General features: G+C 42.8%; 1 protein-coding gene across 8 annotated transcripts in view; it reads right to left on the bottom strand.

Moving 5' to 3' along the window:
• The window catches only part of SOX5 (SRY-box transcription factor 5), a 637,312-nt gene that overhangs the window by 331,094 nt on the left and 279,201 nt on the right, over window positions 1–27,017 (bottom strand). For all 8 annotated transcript variants that reach the window (XM_048933367.1, XM_048933363.1, XM_048933368.1 and 5 more), the window contains one exon: window positions 5,639–5,799. The gene's annotated coding sequence lies outside the window, so the exon portion shown is untranslated. The remainder of the gene's footprint in view (window positions 1–5,638; window positions 5,800–27,017) is intronic.

The raw sequence follows: 27,017 nt of genomic DNA, 5'->3' as shown, positions 1-27,017 counted from the left end.
GTCTCAAACCTGATCTCTTACAGTGACAGAGACTTTGTTTCCCAGTCATTGCCCTGAGGTTTGAGGACTTGAGAGATATGACAAGAGTGAAATGTGATTACCAGTGAAAAATGCCCATTCTGGGAAGAAAGATATTTCCAAACTGACGCTGGAAGAGATTAAAAAAAAAAAAAGACAAAGGTGATACTTACACAACAGGAAATGAGGGAAGAATTGACCAAGCATTCCCAAAGGAAGAAGACAAAAACTTGGACAATGAGGAAAACTGTTTCTGCACGATGTGTTAGTGAAAAATTTAGCACGTGGCAGCAGCAAGGCCCTCTGCCCAGTGCAGCAGCCCCTCTGCTCTCTCCCTCTTACAGTGCTCAATTTTTAACACTGAGGTGCTGGTGAGGGAGAGCGACTCATCTTCACTCCCCATCAGGCCACGGCGTGAAGACCATGGCAGCAGAGGAGGCGTGGACATGTCCCATCTGCCGTGACGTGCGAAAGGACATTGCCTACGCAGTACCGTGCCGTCACGAGTTCTGCCTCGGCTGCATCCTGCGATGGGCCAAGCAGAAAGAGACCTGCCCGCTCTGCAGGAGAGTCATGGCAGTCGTTAAGCTTGCTGAGCTGGACGACGACGACGACCTGGACTTCGTCATCTGTCCCCCAGCACCACCAGTTCCTGCCTGCTTCCAGGCAGGCGTCACCCACATCTACAGCCCCCAGCACGATGCGCCATCCCCTCCAGCCTTTCTGCTGCTGCCAGAGGAGCAGGAGGCTGTGGAGGCAGAGGAGAGGCCTATGGTGGGCGGTCTCCTGCTGGAGGTCTGGGCAGCCCTGTTCAGGCAGCACCGGGAGATGCTCGACCCTGTGCTGCCATGGCTGCGCCAGGAGCTGCGAGCCGTCTTTGGGGCACAGAGGTGGGAGGCAATGGCGGCGGAGAGCGTCATCCTGAACGCCCTGTGTCACATCGGCCTGGACAGCGAGGCCCTGATCCAGCTGCTGCGGCCTGCCCTGGGGGACCGAGCGGAGACGCTCATCCGGGGCCTTGTGGACGCCCTCGTGAGCCGGTGGGGCGAGGAGGCCCACAGGCAGCGGGGCCTCCACGTGTCTGGAGCACAGGAGGAGGGCCCTGCAGCCAGGGGGCAGGAGGACAGCATGGTGGCTGCCCCTGGCCCCGCAAATTCCCCACAGGAGACCGTTACATCAATGCCTGGACCCAATGACAGCACCAAAACTGCCAACAGCAAGGAGCAGCCCAGCACACCAGAGGCTGTCCTCCACAGGGATCCCAGTCACAGCCCTGTTGTATACATGCTCACGGAACATGAGGAGCCCCACGAGGAGACGGAGCAGGCAGCAGCATCAGGCCCCTCTGCCCAGGGCAGCAGCCCCTCCGCTCCTGGCCTGTGAGGGCCTGGTGGTCCCATAAGAGGAGGGCAGGCAATGACCTGGACCCACAGCAGCCCTGCAAGAAGCCGTCCCCTCAGAAGCACTAGGAGGGATTGCACTTGAATGGTTTGGTTTTGCTTAGGAGAGGCTTAGAATAGATTAATGATGAACACTTTCCTCTATAAGAACAAGGCAAAGGAGATTTTAGAAGCACTTACAAATATACCCATTCTAATTACCACTGTCATTAGATGGGTATATTTAGATTGGGGACTGGATTTTAAGATCTTATATGAAATACTCACACGAAATATGTGTGAACCCTTTCATCCTGAAACCCTTTCAAAGTGTAATGTGACAGCTTTAAATCAACTATAGTGAATCTTCAGATAACAGTTAAAAAAAGAAGCATGCAGATATAAGACAAAATCAACAGGCAAAGTAGGCATCAATTCTGGAATTGCATCTGCTAAACAGACATACTCTGGTCTGGAGAGATTTCTAAGAAAAAAAGAGAACAAGGTGGATAAACATAAAGTGTTCAATCTTTACATAGAAAGGAAAAGAAAATAATAAATGATTGTTGGTCAGACTCTGATGTGCTTACTCATACTTAATGCTATTCTCTCTGTGCAAAGTCAGATTCAATAGCAGTGCTTGCAGAATGTTATTCAGCATGAAAACATCAAAACTGGTTCTGAAAAACAACTATGTGGAAGGTACTCGAATTACCAGCAAGGAAGCCATACTCTAGCAAGTGCTGAGCATGCTCTTCTCCCATTGACTTCCCCCTGTGCACAGGAGCTGGCAACCTAACAGAAGTAGCTGAAACAGGTTCAGGCAATACGTAAGAAAAGAGCAGGAAAGTCAAGAAAACGGCTGGAAAACCCGTGAACCTAATTCAGTGTGAATCCTGTGCTGACATGACTGAGGATGCAAAGTAGAGCTCTTCATGCTTCTCTGTGCCAAGTGCATGCCAATATAGATTTGTATGTTTGGTTTTGTTTCCAAATAGTTGATATATTTCTATGGAAGTTTGAATAGATAGCCTGCTCTTTTCAGGCTCATCTAAAAAAGTAAACTTGATTCACAACTTACATTTCCAAACACAGAAAGAAGCTCTTACCTAGAGCGTTTTTCTCCTTCAGAGGTTGTACTCTACTTTTGCCTAATTTATCTAGAGGCTTCTTCATTGCATTCTTAGAGAATCCTGCATGGAACAGGCACAGCACACTGAGAATTCAGACAGGCAAGAGTTGCGCTGCTGCTCTGTGCATCCCATGCCAGAGTCAGAACAGCAGCTCTGTATTTGGGCAGCCTGCTATGATTACCACTGGCTTACCATGCTACACAGAAACATGAACTCTTCCACACAAGCACTTCCCCCAACCATCCAGCTCTCTGGATGGATGAAGCAACTCAGAAATAGTTAGTTTCCCACAATCACTGTGCTCTATCTGATCCTGCAGGCACAAGAATGCAAACTGAATATGGTGCGTTCACCAATTGGAGATCTGGGACCTTAAACATTAACCTTTCTCCTTAACAGTCATATCCAATGTAATTCACCATAGGAAACCAAAGCACTGGACCTGATCCTGAAATGTAAATCCATTACTCCTTTCTACCCCATTTTCCCTCGCCACCTTTGTTTTTTTTTTTCAAATGGAACTATTTGTGCAAATAAACATGCTGAGACTGAGCACCCACTGCACTTTCTTCTCCAGTATTCTGAGTGGCTGGCACAGGCTAAGATAAATGAATCTAACTGAGATCACCTACACCATTTCTCTGCTATAGCACCTGAGCCTTTGTGGCCCTGAACTGCTCCAACAATGAAATTTTGCAAACAGCTTTTGAAACATGACTCAAACATCCTGCAGTGTGAATAAACTCTGGTGTGTGACACAACTGGCTTTTTATGTTATTAGCATTATTACTGTTTCCTGCCTTTGGAGAGCTTTGCATCTTTCAAGTCATTTCTTTAGCATCTCTGATTGACTTGAATTTTCTTGCATTTTCTACCTTTGAAGCACTCAGAAACAGCAAGAAAAGCTATGTAAACAAATGGGTTCAAACATGATACGAGCAAATCCATGCAGGAAACTCAAGTTTAATGATTTCACTCTTTTTCTTCTTCCCTTATGGCTCCACACACTGCCCCCTAACTCCCCCCCCCCCCCCCCCTCAGGGGAGATGGATGGGAGGAATGGTATAAATCAATAACCAAAGGCTTCAATTTTACAAACCCTTTAAGCCATTAGAGCTCTGAGTCCTCGCTGCACCCGTTACAGCCTCCCCCACTCCAGTACACACAGACATACACACATAACACACATATAAAAGAAATACTCCCAGCTTGGCATTAACAACATTCATTCAATGCTCTTTACTTAAAGGAAGAAAACAATTAAGTGAAACCTTGAAGTAATCTCATTCTGCCTATTTAGCCTCTTCATCCCTCAATGTGTGGTTAGTAAGTGTTGCAATCAGGGGCTAAGGCCTGCTATCATTCGGCCTTAATTAAAAAAGACACAAGCAGTGGAGCTGTGAATTAGAAATGTAACAACGCACTACCCCTGATTAATTCGAGGCTCATGTTGGATTAATAACTCCAAACAAAGAACAAAAGGAAATTGTTATGCGAATTGCAGCCCTCCCAGGCCAGACAAAGGTCAAATCACAGGATTTCAATTTCATCCGGAGTCGCTTAATCAACTCCCTCGGAAGGAAGACCATATGCAGTCCTGAAAGCTACCCATTGTAGTCGTGTTGTCACTGGACCTGAGAGACGGCACAGAGATAATCCCAAGTATTCCTGATCTTTTCTCATTTTTGGCTGCATCTTTTTTTCTTTTCTTTCTCAGTCTCTTTTTTCCTTCTTTTTTTTTTCTTTCTTTTTTTCTTTTAATATAACAAAACGCCTTCATTAGGGCTAATGATTAAAGAATGAGGATGCTATCTACCAAAAAAGCTGTTTTGTTGACTGCTGCACCAAGGAAGCACCCTGGCTCCTGCTGCCCATGCAGCTGCAGAAGCAGCTCCCCATTTCCAGGGTGGGTCTTCTCCGACAGCAGAATCCATGTAGTGCTATGTTTAAGCATCATGCACTTACAAGAAGCAGCACTTGAGAAAGGCAGGGGCAGAACAGGACACATTCTGTACACATTCACTGCACAGCCCACACCTCAAAGAAAGTTCCTGAGGGTATGTCAACTGAGGAAGAAAATTGCTGCCCTGAAGACCTACCTCTGAAACTGAGCTGCAGAGAATACAAGCACATACTGTGTTGTTCACTCCTGATAAAATATGATTGGAGAAAAGGTGCCATCAGTTTCAATGATCCAAAATATACTGTCCCTCCAGTGAGTATGTACTGAGTTTATCCCTCACTCCCACTGAACATGACTTCTCAAGTAACCAGCATGGCAGGGCTTTTTACATGGACTCCACAGTTCTTAACTCCGTAAAGGAACAAGGAAAGCCCAGATCTGCCTAGGAATCCAGCAGCTCATACCCAAGAGCAAATACGAAAGCTTTAAGAGACTGAAAAAGAGCAAGGAAGAAGCTTCAGTGTAAGAACCTTAAACATGGAGTTAATCGCAGCCCTCATTTCCTTCCTGAAGGCTTCTTCTCATCAGCCCAGAAAAATCATTTTGCCACACAGCTGTCTGCAGCTGACCCAGCCCGGACGGCGTGAGCCGTCTCTCACTTGGTCAAATCTCTCACGATATTTCAAGGCTTTGTTTTGTTTTTGTTGGCTTTTTTATTTATTTTTTTTATATATATATATATATATATATATATTTGCATAACAGCAACACAGTTCAGGACCAAATTTATTTTCTCCAGGAAAAGAACTAACAATAGTTACCACCTCCATGTAGACCTCTTGTTCAGCTCATTTTTCTCCTGGAATGGAATTTCTCTTACATGGAAATGACATTTCAGACGCCGTTTTTCTCTTGGACATGTCCTTGGACATGTTTCAGATTCAACGTGAGTCAATTCAAAATCTTAAATTCTGGTCACAGATATTTGTTCTATATTTACTATTGCAGGATTGCTGACAAACGCACCACGGCTCTGTGACCTGATTTAGCTGACAGAGATACCTAAAGGTCTATCAAAACTACAAAAAAGACTGGTATTGGTAACTGGCATCACATTCCCAGTTTCAAAACATGAAACTCTTGATGAATTCACACATTCTAATGCCTTGGGAAATGCAAGCCCACACTCTGTGGAAGTTTCTTACCTGTATTAGGTGCTGGAATAAAATTCCAGATCACTTGATGAACTTAAATGAAGATTCTGTTTTGGCTTTCAGCTTGGGATCATCTCCACTCAATTCTGTCACAAATTGCCTTTGCTCCTCTTTCCAGGGGGCTGCTCACACGACTTCTGCCTCTGAATTAGCTGTTGAAAGGGAAGAAGTGATTTGTGAATTGCCCCAGTTCTAAAGCCCTTTCACACTCAGGAACATATGCCAGTTTTAAATGCCAACCCACTAAATGACTATTCAGCTTCTCTGATGCTTTTCTTTTCAGTATCTGCTCACTTTTGCTTTACACATTGATTTCTTAGCATGCCACCAAAAATTAAGATGAAATGCCTGCTGTCATGGAATGTGGACTGTCATGGAAAACTCACGTCCTCAGAAACACTTTTGCCTGCGTAATATTAAGTCATTAAATCCAAATTACATGGAATGCATATTCTGCTAGATGTAAATTCCTCAACCATTCCACCAGCTCTAAAGTACAAGCATGATTTTTGAAATCTCTTAGTATTAGAGGCTCAGCAACAAATGATAGCATTAGCAGCTATTGCAGACACTCACACTCTATTGTGCAAAAGTAAGTTTGACCTGTGCAAGTCCAAAACTTTAGCAAAATAACTAGCCTGTAAAAGAGGAAAATCTGTGCTTGCATTCAAGAATTGAGAAGGTAATCTTTCCACTATTTCTGTTACAAGAATACAAGTTCAACTGAGCAGTGCTTCATCTCTTTGTCTCCAAAAAAGACATTTTGCTCTCAAAGAAATCCTCCTGTATAATAAATTCTGAAGCAGAAGCTGTTATTACTTTTTGATGCAAAACAATAACTCATTGCCCATATGTAAGTGACAGCAGCTTGAGTATAGTCGAAGACTTCATGGTGCTTAATTTCACTGTAAAAATCTTCACTAGGAAGCACTCTTCAGCACCTTCTGGAAAATGGACTGTCCAATATTCATATTCATTCACATTACTGCTTTACGGCAAACAAATCTGGACTTCCACAAAGTCTAAAGGGACTTGCCATGCTGTTTTACAGAGAGCTTCATATTCTTGAGTCAGTTAAACACAGAATCACAGAACTGTCTAGGTTGGAAAAGACTTTCAACGTGACTAAGTACAACCACCAACCCAAACTGCTGCATCCATCACTAAAACGTGTTCCTCAGTGACACATCCACACATCTCTTCAATACCAGCAGGGATGGGAACCCCATCACTTCTTTAGGCAGCCCATTTCAATGCTTGACCACCCTCTCTGTGAAGATATTCATCCTAACATCTAACCTAAACCTTCCCTTGTGCAACTTGAGACTATTGATATAGAAGACCTTCAACATTAGTGTGCAAAACAGCAACTTTGAAGCTTTCAGTCTATTGGAGGAAAGACAGGTCATGCACTCATTCTCAATGCCCTCTAAATACAGAAAAAGAAAACTAACAAATTTTTCTCCAACAGTTAGTAAAAACTTTTGAATATTAGGGTCTAATTTCACAGATCTGACTCTCAGACCTGTGAGATGTACATCACTCTTCTCTATATAAGACATGCACCTCTCACTGACTCAAATCATACTCCTTACCTGCCTCGGACTGCTGTGAATGAATTGTGAATAAAGGTGATACAAATGCTGGTGTGCCAATTAAGATCAGCACAGCTTACTGTGGTGACCAAATACATCCACTGCCACTGGGATATAGAAAAGGTACTTGAGACAGCTTTCTTCTGCCTTCCACAGAAGATGGCAGGTCAGGCAGCAACAGTCATCTTCTCCACCCCAGCCTGAGCACCAGCAGTGAGCCAGCAGCTCCTTCAATTTACATCACATGGAAGTCAGATATGAATATGCTGAGAAAGACGAGGAGGAGTACTGATTTCTCTGGTTGAAGACCAACTAGCCACTACCACCAAGTTTGGCATAGGTGGATTCTGAAATCAAACACTTGCTGCTGAGAAGAAAAGTTTCCAAATGAATAACTGGGGCTGGGGGCAGGTGCAGCCTGAAATCTTCCCCAGACCACTTCCAATAGATTTCCAGTTTCTAACACAACTTCTCTGACCAACTCCAGTACACTTCTAGTTCCCTGAGGCATTTGGGAAGACAAGGTGAGCCCTAGCTGAGCTATGCTTAGAGCCCAGCAGACTGACTTACATTTCTGTACAATACTCCAAAATCACAGATGCTTTAAGAGGCCCTTTCTCTTCCCTCAGCTAACCTGAAAGGTACAAAAGGACATGATTTTTTAAAGTCCCAAAGCATCAGCAACAGGAAAATGTTTACATCTGCCCTCAGACAATTTGGTGTGCTCTCTTCTTTTCAGTAGCCATCTCAAAGCTGTGTGGCTGCTTCTTTAAGATTTAAAGATTTATCTGATTTTACTTGACATTTTTTTCCAGTCTTTCCCCTTCACTTAGAAGCTGCCTCTTTCTCTCCCCTTCCACTCAAACAACCCACCAGTGAAAAACACTCCTCCCCTGCAGCTCCTACTAAATGTGCAATAGATTTCATATATCTCTAACTCACTGACCCTTCATCTCTTTTCAAATCACAGATAAGAAGCAACATTTTTTTATCTTGCTAAGACCTGGAAACCCTGATCGCAATACAATATTTCCTACTTCTGTAGAGCATTCTAAGGGTCTATATGAAAAAATGTCTAAATGTTCTAAATATTCTAAATATCCAAACTCCAAGGGACAATTAGGACTCTGGTTTTCCAACGGACAGTTCTCCAGACCTTAAGCAAGCAGCTGTGTCAGAAAATCAAACTGGATGGGAAATGCAGAGAAAATTGGAAGTGTCAAAGCCATTTGTCTCCCTCCAAGACGCTCAACCCAACCCAACCAACCACAAATACTTCTATTCACCTTACCAAAATGCCACTTAGGCTAGAGACATGAGAACATTGCTGATTACGTTTTACATCTGAACTGCTTCTCAAAAAGCGTTCAACTTCATAAAGTAGTTAAACATACAAAATTAGACACAGTGATATCAATATGAAAATGTGCTGTACAAATAGTGCAGGAGAACATCTGTCCATGTGTAATAAAACTGCACAAGAAACATATCCATTCTAAATACACTGGAAGTTACTTACACAGAAGCCCAAACAACTGCTAGGATAACCACATGGATTATGTACTTTCAGCTCACATGGAAAACCTCCTGTAGTATCTGATGTCTTTGGTAGTTAGAGTACTGGCTGGTTTTTTGTTTGTTTGTTTGTTTGTTTTTTAAAGGAAAGTGATTCGGTTCAGCATGGAAATTTTGTGGCAAAAGCTTAAAAAGTCGAAGTGCAACAAAACAAAACAAAATCAAGAAAGAACTACTATTTTGACAAAACTTTCCTGACAGCTCAGATGCAAAGAACAGAAGTCAGAGCAGATAAAGGCTGGGCCTCCGAACTGAGCAGCACAGACACGTAACATGTTTCTACCGTACCACCATTGGCTCCTGGAGTCTTCTGGTCTCCAGAGAATTCTCACAGTTCCCTTGAAACCTACAGTTTTCATTTCAAGATGTAGAAATATTTCATAAAACATTTTGTTTCATTTTAGGCTGGTTTAAATGTAACTACTGGGATTGCCAATTACTGTAATTAGGAAACGTGGTGAAGTTTTTCTATTACTGTCATTATAAATAACTTTCTTGTAAAAGAATCTATACTGCTTTCATAAGGTGATCAGAACTCTTTGTTACAATGATAAGAAATTACACAAGTGAGTAAAGCAAACTAGTGTTTCTTAAGAAGTAAGAGCCTGAAAAAAGGCTCCAGAGCTGGAAACAATGGGATCCTGCATAGCTTTGTGTCACCTTTGCCTTTTTTTTTCTTTTGTGATATCTGTCTCCTTTGCTTTGATGCCTTTGATTGAAAGGTATTGTGTAAGTGACTCACGTTTGCACATCTCAGAAACATCAGCACCAACAAAAGACAAAACATACAATTTGGTATATTCGCTTGCTGACTAAACACTTTTTTCTTCTATCTTTCTCTGCTTGCAGGGTAAATTGTTAGTTTCAAAGCTGAGTGACTGCTTCAGTAAGTTGGTAGCAGATTATTGGTACAGTGTGATAATTAAGGGATCTTAGCTCTTAAACAATGCTGATAAAACAGAAATCCCTCTCTCTTTTTTCTGGATTACCTTTAGAACTGAAATCAGAGAACATTAAATGAATAATAATTTGTACCTTCTGTGAATGATAGAAGATTGAATCAAATTTTAACTAGACTCTATTTGTAAATCCCTCAGGATGACATAATTACTATTCAACACATACCTTAATTAGCTGTACACATCTATTTCACAGCATTTAACAGGTTTAAAAAAGCTTTTATTGTCTGCTGAATGGATGTTCCTTTCTTATAAAAATGAAAATAATCCTGAATTTCCTAAACTGCAAGAAATTTGGTTACAGAAGGCAAGAAATGAATTGCAAATTGCTGTCAATTGGTTATTTTTATTTTTCTTTAAACAGTATTAGTTGATAATGCACCGACATGCTGCTGCTGCTTTTTTCCATTTAATGAAGAAGACCATAGCTACACTGTCTGGTGAAACAAAATTCTACTCAAACACTCAAACTTTTGCACAGAATTTTGAATACAAGCCGATTTGAGACAGAATTTCTTTTTTCTCTTTCCGTTTTGGATAACAGTACGTTATCACTAGAAAGCAATACAGTGAGTGATCCTACATCATTTCCATTCCCTTGTGAATAGGAAACAGGCTAAAATTTGGCAAGCTGTACTTTCAGATGAAATTGAAGAATTAGCATTCGTGATCTCAATTCACATTTTGGGCAAGATTGGGTGATTGTTCAGCATGCAGAGGCTGTTCTTAAAACCAGTGGGCTCCACAGGGCAGCTCAGGTGCTGCAGGCTGCCTTAGCCAAGGCTGAGTGCCCATGCCATGAGCTGAGGCTTACTGCTGAATCTCAAGCACATTTCTGAAAACATTATGCTGCTTAATTTTGCTGACAACAAAGGCAAATGACATCAACAATGATTATGTGCAGAAACACACGTGGTATGTTTTTGTTGTTTTCTTAAACTGCCCCAAGTGAGATTAAAACATTTACTTAAGTACTTACTTCATGCTTTATATCATTTGCTTTCTGTTCTCAAAAGTTTAAGGAAGGGACGGCTGGCATTTAACCACAACTCACTTTTCCTGGGGCTGAATCAAAATGAAGGCACTTGGCACGTGGAGAGGCGATAGAGGTTGAGCCCAGTGTTGTGGGGAGGCAGGGCTGGAAGCGCTCCACTCTGTCACCCACCCCGGCGTTCCCTCTTGGGTTCAGCTGAGATCAGAGGGAAGCCAGGACCAAGCAAGGGCACCGCCCCAGCCTGGGACTGGAGAGCACTGGGAAAGGACAAGACCCTGTGTCCTGGATGATGCACATAGTTCTAGGATAGGACAAAATAAAATACTTGAGGAGAAGACGGATAGTCTGAAAAATATATTTAGTACCACTAGTTGCAACCACACAGAAGTTATCGGTGTAGTGAAGTCCTAGGATTTGCCACAGTGATGTTTAAAAAACAAATGACCCTAAAATGTACAGATATCTTCTGATGCATTTAAGACCCTTTTAACTTTCTCTTACTTCTTCAGGGTGCCCCCACATTATTTTCAAGTTTTCTTTGCAATTCATTGGAGTAAAAGCACACTTTTATGCAAGAGGAGATCAAGACTCTGACACATGGACGTATTCTCAGAATAGGGCTTTAAAAGACATTATGTGTTGCAAGACTGCATGATAAATTTGTAGACATGGTGTTGGGGAATTTCTCTATTTCACCACTGAAATAGAATTGAGTCAAACAAAATTAAAAATAATTTTTGTCAAGAATGCCTATTTTGCAGTTATTTCTTCTCACGTGTATGATAAAACTGTAGACCTAAGGTTGTAGAAGACAAAAAAAAAAAAGGGGAAGTATTCACATCATAATGTTTATCCCCTACCAACACTTTCCTTTACACCTAAGAAAAAAGCATGAGCCTAGCCTCCTTTCTGATCTCAACTGTAGCTGAGAAGAAACAAACAGCTGCATCCCAAACCTTTACTGTCAGAGCCAACACCTGCACAACTGTAACAACTGGAAACTCACTGGAATTTGGCAGAGACTGAGAGCTGTGCCGCCCCCCCCTCCACTCCCCACCGTGCCACCCACAGAAGTAGGTGGCAATCTTCATGCCAGCATGGGTCCCAAGCAGCTCATGAGCTCCCCTGAACACATCCGTTGGGAGGGTACAAGAGCAAGCATCATGTTGCTGTGCTGCCTATCTGCAAGTCATTACCCTGGCAAACAGAAAAGCTATTTGTAGTCTCCCCAGTAAACTTGCTTTTCTGCATTTTCCTGACACTACAGCGAACCTTCCCGGCCTGTCATCTCAGTCACGTGTCTTGCACTGGTGAAATTGCAGATCACGGAGACCAAAAGCTTTGCCATACGTAATTGCTGCGTACCATTAGACTGGAGCTGGCTACTCTCTAATTACACAGAGTACTGTTGATATGCATATCGAAAATAAATCATATTGATTGCTTATGTATCATGCAGGAAAGAAAAGTAGCTTGAGCTCAGTTGGCTACCCAGGAGAAACTACAGGAGGGCAAAGAAGGATTTACAATTCTTTTCCGCTTAAATGACATCATCTGTGTGGAAGCATGCATTTTGATGGAGTACATTATAGAAGAATACTGTGAGGGCAAAGAAAAAAGCATGCTAGGAGATCCAGGCAGCAAAATCATGCTATTCTGAGCATCATAAAAAGGATGGCAGTGCTATTTCATGTGGATTACCCGCTACTTCTGGTCCCTAACCTGAATCCTACTGCTGTACAATACTCAAGCCAAATTATTTATTATTTGCATTATATGTTATTTGCATTGCAGTATCCCCAGCAAGGCCTCCAGGAAATCCCGTAGGAATATTTTCATGTTTGGCTGATTAGTTTTGCATCTGCATAAAAATATTTGCCTTCTTGCCTGACACCTTGACTTCATCATGGAAATGCACAAAAAGCAGGAAGCAAAACTGATCATTCTGCTTTCCATTTCCAAGTTAATAGAATGCTTAAATAATTAACATATAATAATTAAAGATGAAGCCAATAACGTGAAGAAAGCCTGAAAGTTACATTCAGCGCGTCATATTTCTGAAAGCACTAAGTTCTACCAAAGCCCATAGTAGCTGAAAACCCATTGACTTGAGAGCACAAGCACCTGAGCCAGAGAGCCATTTACAATTCTGCTTAATATCTCTGTGGAATATGTTAAAAGAAAAATCAGCTACAATGATATCTATTGTGTACTGCTGTGATTTTACCACCTATGCAAGAGTACATACATGCCATACACGCTCTGTGGGTAACGGTTGAAAAAAACATGTGCCCATTTCTCCAGCAGAACTTAATAAAGATATTCAACATGCAGTGTTGGTTTCTCTAACAGAAGATTACTGTAAGTGGAGATACTGTCTCTGCATACTGCATGTTGGCACAACCACAATTCATTCTTTCGTAAACAATGCGATATCTAGAAATTGCAAATATGACACTTACTTTTATTAATGGAAACAATGGATGGAATAGCAGCTACAGCAAAATTAGGATGGTAAATAGGTCAATTTTATTAAACTTTTCACGGGGCATACCTGGCAGTTTATTAAGCTATTGTTGGGAAACCATACACTCAATGACTCTGCATATGTTAGTTATCTTTATCCGACCAATTCCAACAGGGTGAAGGAGATTATCAGTAATTAAGCTTCATTATTTCCCTTGGGGGAACCTGAAAGATAGATTCCTAGACTTTGATGAATTTAAACCTGGAAAAACAAGATCACTGAATGAAGTCGTTCACACATGCAAGAAAGAATGGAATAGATTAACTCTTACCAGTCATTTGCTTTGGTGAGCTTGAGCTCACAGGCATTACCTTATTCTGAAAAAAAATATGAGGGTTACTCCAAGAGTACTGCCTCCTGTTTCATTATGTTGGCCTGCAATGTCAGAGGTTTGTCAGGACCCTTTGGACCAATATGTGGCTGAAGATGAGTTTCTTGGATTGCATCATTAGTGGTGACAAAACATGGTGTCATCACTAGAAATCAGAGACAAAACAGCAGTCCATGGAGTGGCAACATTGGAATTCCAAATCAAACAAAAAGTTTGAGACAAAGTCTTCACAGGTTTAAGTGATGTGCACTCTCTTTTGGGATAGGAAAGGATTTCCTGGAACCTGGACAAACCATCCACCATCCGACCACTACACTGTGACACTGATTGAGCTGAAGTCTCCAACTTCCAGTGAAGAAACTTCTAGAGAAGAGGACAACCTTTCTCTCGCAACATGGTAACACCAGGTCCCATACCAGGAAGACCGTGGAGCACACTACCAATTTTGGCTGGATTGTCTTACCACACCCACTGTATAGTCCAGATTTGGTGCCTTCTGACTACTATCTTTTTGGGCTGATGGAAGATGGACTGTGTGGGCAACTAGCTAATGGTGGTGATTATGTTTCAAAGTAGTGTTTTGTAGTTGAGAATTTATCAAACAGCGTTACTGTGGTCTTTGTATCTGTTGTAGTTTCCATAGAAATAAGTAGGAGGCATTACTTTTGGAGTGACCTACAGAAAGCTGCGGTTGGGAGCTGCCATTCAGAAAAAGTGAATGGCATATCTGGGATCTGCTAGGCAGAACATATCTGGAAAAAGTCTGATCAGAAGTCCCAAAGTACAGAACATTTGTGCCATGATTAGCGTGCATTCATTCAAACCTTTTTCTGTGCTTTGTGCTTAGATTAGGTTGTGCACAGAACCTATTTTCTGTTTATGCAACATCTGCTCTGCTTTGAGATTGTGAGCAAGAACATTTCCAGGCTCCAAAGCAGGAAGGGATTACAAACCAGCAAACTGAGCTGGATAAAACAAGGATGGGCCCACAAGATTTAGGTTCAACTGAGATTATTTAAGATTCCAAAAATGTCTTCATTTCACTCTAACGTAAGTAATTTTCCACGTTTATACCTCCTTTTGAGGAGGAAGGGAAACAGTGCTTAATTAGTAGAAAGAAGTTCATCTAGTGCTGTTCTCTCACATGACCAGAGTGATAAATCTTGCGCATATCATGTGTAGTGCCATAATTAAACCTTCGGTCCTGATTATTTAGAACTCAAAGAATCATCAGTGCCTTGTCATCCAAGTGCTGCGAAGCTCCCTTGTCACTGAGATGAAGAGGGGAGTCCTGAGAGAAAGAGGACATCCAAGCACATACAGGGACAATATGGAAAACTACTTCCTTATGGGAAGGCTTCAGAAATAGGGGAGAGGGGCTGCAGTGCTGCAGAACAGGGATAAGGTAGGAAGGGCTGCACAGGATTCCCCATTCCATGCTCCCCCGGAGCTCACCATGAAGTGAGGAGGAGGAGGAAGGGGAGCTCTTCTTCCAGGGAAGAATGAGCAACATTTGTAGTAACGTCTGCAGTAAAATTAACACCGTTTCCCACAAAAATCAGCTATGTGGGTCACAAGACTGCTGGTCTGCAGCAGTAACAGTCACTATGTGTAGGAGATGGGTTCTGGGGGTAGTGTTCTTTTCATAACAATAGATAGAAGATTAGAAGTCTGACTATAGTGACAACCTCAGGGCCCACCAACAGGACCACAGAGCTCTTATCATTCTTCTGGACTCAGCTTCGCTGTCCACAACTTGCACTCACTGCACAGTGAGCATGAACTGAAAGTTCGACAGCCCCATCAGCACTCGGGGAGCCCAGCTAACCCACCAAGAAACCCAACTCAAATTCAGAGTTGCCCAGAAAGGTTGTGGTTTACCAGCTTGGTTATCCAAATACTTTCAGCTGGGCTCAGTAGAATAATAGTTCACTGATAGTCTGAAATTAAATAAATAAATAAATAAATAATTTTAATCCCTCTTTACTTGGCCGTGATTGAGGGTTTTCTCCTTCCTTGGAGGAGGCTGCAAGACAAGGAATGCCATTCAGCTAACAGGGTCTGGCTGCATCAAAAAGCAGCCAGGATTTCTCCCTCTTGCCATTCTTCCCCTCCCCAACACAATAGACCCGAAAACAAAAGACAGATTATTAGGTTTAAGTGTGTAGCCCATTCTCCACATAACCCTTCCCCCCTACTCCCACCCTTCTTCGGCACATCTGGTAACCATGTGTGGCAAGTGCTAATGAAGACTTTCCTGAGCGAGCTACAATTAGTTCCGACTGCTGTTCGCCTCTCCCGGCTGTACTGAGGATAAAAAACCAAACCAAAACAAAATCTTCCCTTCACTGTTACTGAAACCTCCCCCTGCCCCTGGGATTCCCCCTCCTCATCGTGCTGCTGAAATTAAAACAAAAAAGTGTAAGTAAATACTTTAAGGCTCTCTTCCGCCTGATTTTTTTTTTATATAAATCAGCATTTTATTCATTTTGATTGAACACGACAGGCAGGCAACAGTGTTCCTATGATCCTGTCTACAATAGAGAATTGTTAAACAGATGTCCATTTTTTTTTTTTCCTTCCAGCCTGGCAATATTACACACATAGCAGTTTTATCTGCTTGAGCAGATCAAATTTGTGTGTGTGCGTGCGTGCGCGCTGCCATTTGGAGTGATTAGAATAAGCCGCACAGAGGCAAGACGCGTTGTGTACAATTAAGCCCATCTTTAAACCACAAATTTCTGTTTACTCTCAGTCTCTTCTCCTCTCCCCAATCAAGTTCCTAATAGAGCTGTTTCAAGTTTCAACAAGGACCATATTAACTGCTGGTCTCCACATGAAACAGAATGCTAAACCCCAGCCTCTCTCGAAGATCTGAGCACGAGCCTCCCAATCCTGCTTTACATTTCTCTCTGAAACCGCTGTGGCCCTCACCTTCCAAACTCCTAATGATTCCCCGAGCAGACAGTCTCGGCACAACGCGGCGTTTCACAGTGTGAGGCTTCACATGTTCTTTGTCGTTTCTCCCGGCTATGTCACGCTTCGTGATTGCCGCTGACCAACCCCTGCTCGAAAGTATGTTCCCACTAAACAAACAATCTGGATAATTGTTGTAGAAGTGATGATATCTGCATACATCATATTTGAATTATACCTTATTCACATAAAAATTGGGTATGACCCTCCTACGTCTTTTGAACAGTGCTGCATATTGAAATGCAAAAAACTAAGTTCCAAAAGCAGAACAAAAGCAAAACTGATTCTCTAAAGGAGTTATTCTCTTAAAATATACACGTATCTACTTGCCAAATGATTTCTCCGAGAAGATGATAGGCTGGAGTAATGCAGGGAGGGAGGAACAAAAGGGGTTTTAATCACGGTTCGGATTAAAGAGTTGTATAACAATTGCTCTCCCTCCAGGCATATATACTGTACACGCTCACTGTAAATGATCAGCATTTAAAGAAACAAAGTGCACCAGGCAGCACTTAATGTAAAGACAGCTGCATATATATTAACACTTTATTCATCAAAAGACACTGTGTATCTTGCTCAGTCTCAGTAGGAGAAAACAGTACACACAGCACTGACAGCCAAAGGCAGGCAGGAATGCGACTTCTTCCCTACCCCCCTTTTTAAGCACATAAACCTTCCCATGCAAAAAAAAAAAAAAAAAAAAAAAAAAGAAAGAAAAAAGAAGAAAAATGTGAGGCTCTTTCCCATTTGACTGCCTCTTAATTTTGATGGCCTCTTTTTGGACAAAAATATCACTTCATCTCCATACAGTCTTGTTTTCATCCACACCAAGCAGGGAGTAGAGAAAAGCTGATGCACTCCTAACAGTATTTTTCTACAAAACATAAATTTTGCACTTTGAAAAAAGGCTAATTTTACTGGTAATGAATCCCAGTAATAACTTAATGAGTCACTGCAGTCCACACTTTAAGGAGGAGCTGGTGCTAATGCGTGAATAATTATTGACACAATTAAGTGCCCAACACTGGGCCTGTTAAACTGCTTCTGGCACGTGAGGGCTCCTTAATGGTCCCACGGCATTGTACCACGGCCCTGAAAGGTTTTAAAGTGCAGAGAGCTCCCCTCCGCTACTGCAAGGGATACTTGGACCTAAAATCAGCTCAGCGCCAGATAACATTGAATTGCCGGGGATTTATATCCTATGTGGGGCTTTGCCCTGTTGCCGAGCTGAATAATTAGCTATTTACAGATTCGGTAAACAGAAAGCTCACCCTTTGACCTGCCTTGGTGTAGACTGTCTGGTTCGTAACCCTGCGAGGGACTTCCGCCTGCCTAATGGGCTCTTTGTGAGCTGCTGCTGCTGCCGTAAATCAGGCAGCTCTGGAGTGCGGGACGGGACCGACCCTGCACAGGGACTCAGCCTTCAGCTCCGTGTCTTGGGCTCACCTACAAAAAAATGAAGTTTAAAAAAGAGCACTGGTACCGAATTAAAAAAAAGACAGTTGCAGAGCGAAGTGTTTCCAAGCAATTCTGTGGCATCTCACAGCCTCCTAGACATGCTGCCTGGAGCTCATCGTGATCACGCAGCCCCTTTGCAGGGTGAGAAGGCTTCTCCCTTCCTCTATTTGACATCATGTGTGAACGTACAGATGTCCTAATTAAGCACAAACAAAATCTTGGACCCTGCCACACATTCCAGCCTTATCTCTGACAAGTTCAGCAGAATCACAGGAGATACCGGCAAGGCAACATTATCACTAGAACGGCCATAAAACAGTTACCTCTCACGAATAACTTTACTGTTTCACAAGAGGGGCATTCACATCCTCCGAATGGACAGAGCTGTCTCTTTAAACGGGAACACTGTGCCAAGACGCCTCATCAGTTAGCTTGAGAAACACATGCACACAAGCAAAAACCGACCTTTTTTCTGTCATTCTGAACTCCCACTGACCTTCCTCATGCGATTCCAACATGTGCACAGGTCAATTAGATAGATGGACAGATAGACAGATGGGCAAACAGACAGAGCGATCATAATATTTTATGTTAAATTCTACACAGCCCAAGTCCTGAATCTACAGTGTTATCACTGAAGGAGTCCCCAGCCCAGGGTTAATAGCAGTGTGCTCAAACATGTAACTCCCTGGTTGTATGCTGGCTTCAAGGCAGCTATCATCCCTGCACAGGGAGAAAAGAACAACTCCTCCTGATAGCATAACCTTGCCAGGCTTTCAAACATAGAGACACCATTAACGGGAGAGCAAGGCACCAAGAAAAATGACAAGGAAGTTCACAATTAAGTGTGTTATAACCTAATCCTGTATAACTATCCTGTGAAAAGTCTTTTACAGGGCAAACAGACAGCTAGTAACTAAAGCACGTGAGTCTCCAGATATACTGCAGTGGCTGCTGGTGGGACACTGCAACATGAGGACAGGCAGACAGACAGCCTGGACAGGCAATGGAGAAGTCTCTCTCCTGCCTCAGTGTGCCTGCCTGGCCCTAGAAAACCACTTGATTGCTCTGTGATTTCTCATCCAAATAAAGATACTAACTTCCCTGCAGAACATTTTAGGCACTTGTTCAGCTTAAATCCATGTGTTGTACTGCATATAACAAACAAGAACAGAACAAATAGGCTGACAGGAAAAACACATATTCTGAATTAGAAACCCCCCAAACACTCAATCTAACACAAGATTTGGAAGGGTGATATTTCTATTAAAAATATATGGCTTTGTTCATTTCTGGGTTTGCTCAGTGCAGAGCAGAGGAGCTGAGGGCAGGCCTGATGGCGGCTGCAGCTCCTCACAGGGAGCGGAGGGGCAGCGCTGAGCTCTGCTGTGTGACAGCGACAGGGCCAAGGGAACGGCATGGAGATGTCAGGGGAGGGCAGCTGGGGGTCAGGGACAGGGGCTGCAGCACAGGGCTGTGGGCATGGAACGGGCTGCACAGGGCTGTGGGCACAGCAACAAGTGCTGGAGTTCAAGGGGTATTTGGACAATGCTCTCAGACACAGGGTTTGGACAGTGCTATGTGGAGCTGGGGGTTGGACTCGATGATCCCTGCGTGAATCCCTTCCAACTTGGGATATTCAATGGTTCTGTGAATCTATGTTTCCTGACAGGCCAGGGTTCAGCTTCCTGCAACCTGGAGCACTGCTACAGGTTGACCTTGGCCTAGGCAACAACACATTCCTACTGGTTTCAGAGTTCCCACACACCGAGGCTCTACCTGAACCATCAGAAATCCATTTGATCTGGGAAGATTTCCAGCACATACAATAAGCTTCTTAAAGCGCACAGAAAAGAAACCAAGATTTATGGAGGATGCACAGGAGAGAATAAGTTGGGCCCTGCACCATCTTAGCACTTCTTGCACCCACCACGAGAGGAGCAGCCCCCCCCCAGCTCTACATCAAGTAGGCATTTTTCCACAACGTGGGGAAACAACCAGGAAAGAGGCTCTTGTTCCCCAAAACTAAGGAGCCAGGAACCTACAAGTCTGTGTTTTATAGACCCCAAATTCCTTCCAAGGATTTACTGTTTATTTAATCTTGCCTGTAAATGCACTAAGTTGGAAATAAGTCTCAGCACCTCCAGTAACGTTCAGGAGAAGGGCACAAATTGTCTTCCCACCAAAAGAGGCACTACAGTGCACTGAACATTTACAATACAATGCATCTTCAAATGTATTCCTGCTTCTCCAAGTAAGAGCCACATGAGTTATTTGAGGAAAAAATTCAGAGTTTTTGTTCAAAGGTAAAAAGTTACTTAGCAGTAAAGCTGCAGGGAGATTTGTCATTTGGCAATCAATGAGCTACCAGGGTGAGCTTCACTCCTAGCTAAATCATGCCAGCATAAGGGCACCAGATCCTTCATAAATGGCTCTTGACCTCTTGCCTTAACTTGCAGCAGAAGACAGCTGCTCTAATGAGAGCAATCCTATAAGATTGTGTGTATCAATACTAGAGCAGGATTTCATCACCGCTCTGCTGAGCTGCCTGCTGCCAGACCCAGCCCTAGGCAGCTTCCAGGTTGCCCTTTCTCTTCGGTAACAAATCAAATGTGCAACAAAATATTGCCACATCTCATGAGTATATTGACACAATTGGGACTTCAACCCCAATTTTGCTTTGTGTTTTTCAAATGGCTTTATTTATCTTCAGATAAAGCACGTGTACTTTACCGATACGCTTAAAGCCTGACAGGCCAGCTGTGTCAGGGAAGCGGACTCAGTGGGTATAACTGGGCAGTGGGTCGTGCGAGGACGGGTCATGAGCTGTGGGCCTGTGGCTTGGCTTCAGCAGGAGCCAAAGAACTCTAAGACACTTGCCAAGTTAGCCCCCCCAAAAAAGAGATGATGAATTTTTTATTACTTGCAGCGCTAAATGAATGTTTTAAGTCAGCTAGCGAGAAAACTGCAGGGAAAATGAATCAAACTTTCAGCTGTTTGGTCATAGGTTTTTATAATGTGAAATAGAAAAAAACAGACATTGTGTTTGCATGCTATTTCTGGGCCTTTTAAGCTGTAACAGCATGAGTGGTATTTGCATCAGGAGCTACCATATATCATTGCAAGCAACATATGCATAGATGGAAAAAAGATGACGGCAGCAGCAGGTTCAGTGAAATCTCAGGATCTCTCTGTGATAGGGACCTGCTAAAGGTTTGGTTTTATTTAGCGTAGCTTAAAATGTCATTGGCATATGCGTTTCTCAATTAACACCAATTTAATACACTCCAGAAGTGTTCTATTCTGAGAATAGGCTTCAGAGTTTACAAAGGATCTAACCTGACATTTCAGTACAGGATATCCAGCTCCATTTACAATCAGGAAAGCACATTATGAAGGCTGGATTTTTTTCTTTGGCACTGTGTAGCGTTGCCTCTAATGATAAATACAAAAGTCCGAAAATCCTAGTGAACAGTGCTATAGTATGGAAATTATGAGTCCCTCCAACCTCTGTGAGTCACTCATATTCCCAGATGAAATGGTGCGTCTCAGCAAACGCACAGATTCTGCAAGTGGATGCTTGATTTTCCTTCTTAGTGCCTCACCGATGCAGTATTTTTGCTAAACAATTTCTTCACTGATAGACTGCAGCTCACCAGTAGAGCAGTTTATATATATTTAAAAAGAACAAAACGACAAGTAGCCAATGATCCTAGAAAGCCTGGGCTTCCTGTCAAAAACTGGAATGGAGAAAGATTTACTGGTGATGGTTTCCTAAACGATAAATACAGATGTTCAAGAGGATCCCAGTAACCAACTACCAAAAAGCTGAAGGATTATTTATTAACCAAAAGGATGAATAAAGAATAGAGTAGTATCATTTCATATGAACTTTACACAGACTATATGAATGTCTTCAACCTCTTCAAAAAGAGCACCTGGCATTATTAATATTGATTTTGGAATATCAGATTCATTATATATAATGGGCCAAATTCAGCACTGATGAAACTGTGGAGCTTCAGAGAAGCTGAACAAGAGAAAAATATCTCTCTTCAAATGTAGTCGAGTGTTTATTCTGAAATCAATAATAGAGTGTACATTCAAGAACAGTAGAAAAAAATGGTTAAAGTCAGGCGTTTCCAAGCTAGGAAATACCCATCCATTGCTCATCCATTCTGTCCAGTTGTGTGCCCATTCTCTGCACTGAAGGTGGAAAATGAGTCCAGGTTCTTGCAATTGAAAAGTGTATCTCAGGGCATTCACACAAGAGGGCAGAAGTGTGATTGGAGGGACAACCTTAACCTGCCCCTAATTGTAAATGTTTGGCTTGGCAATTTGCTTTAACCATAGTTTCATTTCATGAACTTTCCTCTGTTTCTAAAGGAAAGGAAAAAAAAAAAAAAAGATAAAAACTAAATATACTACATACAATCACTGAAACTTTCCAAATCAAGCTTCTCTAGCTTCTCTAAACTCGGACCCTCTTGCACAGAAGTCCACCATGTGAGCTTCGTGGTATGAGCTGGAGTCTGCAGTAAATTTATCACAGAATAAAGGTACATCCTGGTTTGCAGCCAAGAGACCTCAACATTTTATTTTTTTATGTGTTTTCTAAGGGGAAAAATTACTGACATCCAGCAAATGTCAGTCCAGGGAGGGAGAAAAGTGGGCAATTCGGTGTCCAGGGAGGAGGCTGTGAGTGTGCCTGCTCCCATTCTCTTGCAGCTGCTTGGGCAGGTTGCAGGGCTCCTGGCACTGGGAGTCTTGCAGTGCCCCTTTTCGGTCCGTGTCACAACACAGTGAGTCACACTTCCCTAGACCATGACAGTGGAAGTGAAATGGTGATTTCCAGAGACTTCTATCATCACCAAAAGTCCATGGCACAACAGTAGACCTGGATTATTTTTTTCCCTAATATTTTAAGGATGTTGAGAACAGAGACAATATTAACGAATACACATACTTGCAAAGACCTTGAGTACTGCTTGCTGGATCTCTGAAAAATTCTGATGTACAGTGAGTTAATACTTTAACAGATGTGTGCAATGAAGATGAGAATTTAATTCTTAATTAGATCAGGAATGCATATTGAGCTCTGCTATAGGCAACACTGAAATTCAGAATTATTACCCAGCATCTTTCCTGGATTTAAAATCAAAGGGAATCTTGCGCTTAGAGCATCAGTTTCTTTGATTCCTGATTCAAGTGCAAGTGCAGGGCTTCTCACATTGTTCTGGTCTTTTGAAAACTGAACTCAAAGGACCACGATCTCTCCCCAGGCACCCAGGAGGGTACTCACTTCAGGCACCCCGCTGGCCTGGCCACAGTCAATGAGGCTCCTAGCAGAGCTGTTCAGGACAGCCCACCTGTATATATGAACTGTACACATGGCTTTGGCCCCTTCTTTATGTATCTAAATTTGATGAGGTTATATGGTGCAAAATTTTCATCCTCAAGCCCCATTGTGGCATGCATGCATACACACAGGCAAGTCAGTCAGAAGCTAACTCAGTTCCAAATGAGTCTGGATTAAAATAAGGTTTTATCTAAAAATGGATCTAAGTAAGTGCAGGTCTAAATGCCATCAAGGCTAACTAAGGAAAGGTCCTATTTTAGATGCAAATCTCTTTGGTCTACCTACAGCTTCTGCTGGAAATTTGGACTTGGGTTATCTTTTCTAAAACAAGCTATAAGTCCAATGACCAAAAATTCCTGATTTGTTTGTACCAATGAGCTGTCATGCTAAAGTACCTATTTTGGAGCGCTCCAAAATAATTCGTAAGTACTGAACTGCTTTAACATACTTCACAAATGTCAGAGAACTTTACAGAGGTACAATCCCATACATGACATTTGCATATCACTCCCCAGTAAAGCGTTACTTCTCTTCCTTCTTCCCCCTCAGCTCACAGCACAGCATGGGGAAATGAGTCGACAAATGCATCCTGTTCCAGATGCAAAGCAAATTCTACCAGCACCATGGTTGTCATGCTGCATCAGGCAAAGGGCATGCCTAAGTGCGAGCTCTGCACCTGCACTGGATTCACAGCACCTGAAAGAGTTCAGGCAGTGAGGAGAGCACTCAGAAACACCCAGAAACAAGGATACCTGCAGGGCGTGCTCAGTTTGTTTTGAAGATGTGCTATTCTAATGCAGTGCTTCCCTGGTTGAATATATTGATATTTGATATCCTGCTAGACAACTCTGTAGCTGGAATTCTGCATCAGATCAGTAAAGCTTTCTGTCAGGATGTTCACTTCACTGAGGATCAAACCCAGAGTTCTGTCTGCACAGGCAGGCCCACTATAGGGTGCATCTCTGCAAGATGACCATAAGGTGCATTTGCACATTGCTTGCCCTTTCCCAGACACAAGCAGCCCCTCATCATCTGGGGCAGCAAGCTGTGCCCACCTGACTCCCATGCCACCTCTGCAGAGCAGCACAGAGTACAGGGACTTGTCTGCTACATGTGCATGCACTGCTTACACTTGATGCTGACCTCAGTTACTCCAGCTCCAGATGGTCCCCTTTCCTTGTGTTCCCTATTCCTGGGGGCTTTCATTTCATTTTTTCCATCAGTCATCAGGTGCATAAATGCTTTCCTCGAGCCATTCCCTAACATCCTCCCACCAGAAGAGAGATGGAGCCCCATCCTGCTGTTTACCTCTGGACCCATTCAGTCCAACTAAGTGATAATGCTTCCTCTCCACTCCTGAAAAAAAAGAACAGGTTGTTCTGGGGGGCTCGCAAATCTCCTTCTTCTACACTGAATTCGTCCAAGCACTTTACCAAAATCATTCAAACACAGTTCACGATAGAAAACGTCGCCTCTCAAATAGGTTGTCAAGACCCATTTTGAACTCTCAGCATTTACAACTGAGGTGCTCAAAGATTAACTTTGTCCATAATAAAACAACTACTGCTCTTTGCTTCCCCTCTCCTCATAGTAAAAGATTTTTCTGCACATCCTAAACTAACCACATTTTCCTAACGACCTCCTGTGAGGGACTTATACAAAGCATTTCAACGCTTAAATAAATCATATTCCCAGTCGCTCCCCAGCCACTATTTTGCTAACTGTTCCTAAGGAGGAAAAACAATCTAATTAGTTAATATTTGCAGAGTAATTTGAGAAGTGCTAGGTCTGTTTAAACATTATTGCAATATCTGGTGTGTTGCTTTCAGCTCCCCCCACAAACTGATGAGGATCCAATTGGAAACCCCCAAAGAGCCCTCGTGGGCAGCATCCCAAAGAACCCCGGCTTCCCAACCTGTTAGGATGATCCACGGATGACATCACTCCCCACATACACACATCGATATCCTTTCCAGAAATAAAATCCAAAAAGACTCCAAATCCTAACTTTGTAGCTTGGCTGCATCCTACAGACTTTTTTACATAAATAAACTCAATACATAAATACACTCTGAGGACAGACCCTGAAGCCTTTATTCATGGACTCATTCATACTCCCTTCCCTCAGCAGTGCTGGACGAAGGACTCACTGCTGTGATAGCGGTGTCACATCATAAAGCTGATGTAACTTTGAATTTTTTGCCATTATGCAAACCAGCCCAAGAGTGATTAAAACAAAGCAAACAGAAACAAAAGCAGCAACAACTCCTAATCACTGAGTCCTCTCTGAAAGGGAGTTTGGTACAGAAACAAGGAAGTGGGAATAAGATCAGCTCTCTAATTTACAACACAAAACATCAATTAAATAAAATAATTAAAGGACAATTAATATCCTGTACAGTAGCAGGAAATCCAGATGCCGCTTGTGCTGTGCAGGCGATGGGCTTGGACGTGGCTGGACCTCATGGTGTGAGGTTTGTATTGTTGAGTAGCTGATATTATTTCTCTCTCACCCAATGGCTCTGCTTTTTGTTTTCTGTTTGCAAGCGAGGGTTGTGGTAGTTCCTAACCCATATGTCTCTAGTTTTGAGTCGCGTGGTTTGCCCCCTCTGTCTCTCATCATTGCTCTTGGCCCAGTTTCTTGACAGGAAATGCGAGATTTATTTTATCTGGCCTGAACTACATTGTTCCTTCCTGACTACTGGTGTTACTTCACTCCAACTAACACAACTCCGTGCTCACTGCCTTCATGAGGTCAGAGCCCAAGGGTAGCAGGCATAATTAAGGGCAACGGTGAAAGAAGGGGAGAAGGTTTGAGGGGAGGAGAGAATAAAAGGCAGAGGGAGGGAGAGAAGGGGAAAGAAATAAAGTTATGATGCAATCAGTTTGGTTTGAAGGAGATCCTCCTCTTTTCTTCAGCCAGCTGTAAGCTCACTTCTGGGTTCTGCTTCAAGACAAGCCAGCAATTCCAATGCTATCACAATCAGGTCATTTAGATTGTAAATTCAAGGAGAAAGAGCAATTACCAAAATTGATACAAGAATTTCAAAGACATTGCTGAAGCATTTTCAGTCTTCCTCTAGTCACTTGTGAGAACAGGCAGTGCAGCAATGTGAAGTAATCCCTGGTTAAAAGGAAAGAAAGAATTCATCTGGCACTTGTAGGCAGCTTTGTAAATCTTCACCCAGTATCACTAAGTACAGAGTGAATTAACTTGCAAAAGCTGGGACGAGGTCTGTGCTGGGCATTACAGCCCTGCAGACATCCATGGCACTCAAGCTCCCCTAAAGCACGGCACTGTTTTGCATCTGCCAAACTGCTTTTTGTTTAACTCATTAAAGGGCTAAATAACATTTCTCTGCATTTACCTGACCTAAAATGAATCTAAAGGAACAGGCACAGCTGTCAGGTCAGCAGAGACACTTTGCCAGCACCCCAACCTGTAGTGTATTCAATATAGTAGGGATCACAACTTCAACCTGCCCACTTAGAATCATAGAATCATAGAATTGCTTAGGTTGGGAAAGTCCTTAAAGATCAAGCCCAACTGCAACCTAACCATACTACCCCAACTCTAACAACCCTCTGCTAAATCA

Source organism: Lagopus muta, chromosome 1 (genome assembly GCF_023343835.1).
Source record: "Lagopus muta isolate bLagMut1 chromosome 1, bLagMut1 primary, whole genome shotgun sequence".
In the NCBI taxonomy this organism is placed as follows: Eukaryota; Metazoa; Chordata; class Aves; order Galliformes; family Phasianidae; genus Lagopus; species Lagopus muta.
Note: the sequence above shows the minus strand (reverse complement) of the source record. Positions and strands in the feature narration are given on the sequence as shown.